Source organism: Suillus paluster (genome assembly GCF_016628075.1).
Source record: "Suillus paluster strain FC165 chromosome Unknown EDB91scaffold_324, whole genome shotgun sequence".
Lineage (NCBI taxonomy): Eukaryota > Fungi > Basidiomycota > Agaricomycetes > Boletales > Suillaceae > Suillus > Suillus paluster.
Window position 1 is genome coordinate 9,840 of NW_024537884.1, and position 2,714 is coordinate 12,553.

Consider the following 2,714-nt stretch of genomic DNA (forward strand, 5'->3'; position numbering starts at 1 on the left):
ATCGACAGCGTTTCTGATGAGGCAAGTTGCCTGTATGTGTTGAGTATTTGGGCGCCAGCCCGAAGGGCTGATCCGGCCCAAAACACGGGTTTGAACCTATGTATCAAGGTGAGCTGTGTTCCCGAATTTCAGGAGTGCAGCGATGCATGCAGTGCAGCTTGATTCCTTTTTGACAGGAGATGTGCTACTCACCGCTTAAATATGTTTATCGAACAGGTGGCATTGTGTACCTGGTGAACAGTTCAAGACTTGGCGAGGCTTGTATGTACGGCGCTAGGATGAGGGCATGGTTGCGCAAGTATATTGTGAACGCCTCGCTTGACCATTGTCCCATTGATTTGACCATGTCGAAAGGTACGCCTCTCAGCAGGTACTCTAGAGTACCTCCTATGCGCAGGCTATGCCCTTTCAAATCAGGTAGACCGGCTGCTGTTGTAGTGCTTGCCATCCTTTTAGAGAATTCCTTCTTCGATAGCGATCTAAGTCCCTTGGGGTGTCTCCACGCAAACAGGTGCGCTTTATTGTTGGCCGGGTTGACGTAGAGGTGGTTCTCTAGCGCTGGTTTGGGATCTGTAGGGCCGTCTTGTCTGGCCCAAAAGGTCTCTTCTCCCTCGTTCTTAGCTGATTTTGTGTAGGGTAAGTGGAATTTCGTAACTGGTCTGCCTTCGCAGTCTTGCGCTTCTGAGACATCTCCTCTCATCAGTAAAACATCGAATCTATTTTCGATTCTGAATTTATATTTATTCTCATTTATTTGGGTTTGACCAGGTTTGAGGAACCATTCACACATGACAGAAAAAATTGAGAAAAAGGCCACTCGCCCTCTTAATTCTACTTTGCCACTCTTGGAAAGTCACTTATCAGGTATTGACTGGGGAAAACAGTGGTAATAATAGAGTGAATGAACCACATTGCTAAACGGCAAAGTACGAAAAAGTGGTGAAAATAGAATAAACGATGCGAGCAAAGTACGACAAATAGTGAAAAAAGTGATGATCGAGCAGAACGTAAAATGCGTGTAAATGAAGATAAGGGGATTAAAGAGGGATGGTGGAATAGTGAGCAAAATGCGACGGTACAAAGAGGTGAAGACAGCACGAATTGAAAACTTGAAGCAGCATGAAATTGCGATCTAGAATGATGTTAGTTCATTGATAAGGAATAAAATAAAATAAATCTATTACCACAGCATACTGCATTCGTCAACGTCAGATTCTTCCTCGTCATTGAGGTGAAGGTACTTCTGGAGGCTAGCACTGCCCGACTTCCTCAATAATTTCCAGGCCATCAATGATGTGTCCCTCAGAAAAATATCCCCCTTTTTCTTGATACTAATCACGTATGAGGTAGTCACTGACCCCCAGTTATTGATAGAGAATGCGTGCTCAGTAGTGCTGTGATTGCTGGTGGCCTTATTGAAGGTCTTCGGCATCCACAGCTTGCGCTTCCATTGTGTGGGATGCATATTGAGGGCATCCGAATCAATGTCGATGGCACCATCGCTGAGGCACTTAATGGCACGCTTGAGCTGTTAACAAAATACAAACCATCAGTCATGTTTCTCATATGTCTACAGTACTTACTGAAGCTGCACAAATGCTGAGAACGCCAGCCATGCCAATGGAAGCCAACACATCTGTTTTGAGTGCGGTGACGTGAGCGTGCCCAATAATGCTATGAAGATGAGCAGTAGTGAAGAGTTGTAACATGAATGGAGAGCAGAATGCCTGCATTGGATCCATGTTGTCCATGTCCTCGAAAATAAAAGCGAAGTTGTCCAGAAGCGCTTTGCCAAGCACTTTCATATCAGTGTCCTTGTTCCAAGCAAAGAAATCAATCATTATAGCAAGTCCTGTTGAACCAAAATTGCTGCGCCACTCTGCTAGACGTTGTGCGGCCTGATTCAAATTGCGACCAGCCAGTTAGTAATAGTGATCCAAAAAAATATTATGGGACCTACAACACCAAAAACAGAACCTTGACCGTTTACCTTGTACTGGAGATCCAAATCGTCATACACAACATCCATAATACATTGAAGCGCTTCGATGAGAGAAGTGTCTGATATTTGCCAGAGGTCATCTTGACTGCCAGCCCACAAATAAAGAGTTGGGAGGAAGTGCTTGGACCATCACTGATCCTGACATTGAGGGGGAAGATCGAAGTTTCAATAAGTTGAACATGACTTGTACCGCCTCTTGATCCAGTAACCGGGCAATGCCACAAGTGATTTTGGTACAGTATCATTGGCCCCGTCCTCGATTTTAACCTTCTTTGCAGGTGGCTGCAGTGTAGTAGATGGCTTGGAGACACCAATGGAAGTCTGTTGCAAGAATATGAGTAGCTAGCCGTTGTTAAAAAATGAACTTACGGAAGACATCAAACGTACAGCCTTCTTTGCTGTCTTGGAGCCCATAGGCTTTGTTAGACGAGGATCCACATTGAGAGCCCCAATATCATCATCTTTGTCTGAGGAATCCTTAGAGGCTGGGGCAGGGCATTTGGTGTCCACAGTGTTGTGCTTCTGGTTCTTGGAGCGGCGAAATGTCAAACTGCTCAGGCCATCCCTGCTGTCCTGAGTCTTGTAGGCCCCATCGTCCTTGACATCCATTCTCGCATCATCTTCTGCATTGTCATCTGCATCTGTTGGTGCATTGTCGTCCGCATCTGTTGGCGCATTGTCGTCCGCATCTGTGGGCACATCATCGTCTGCA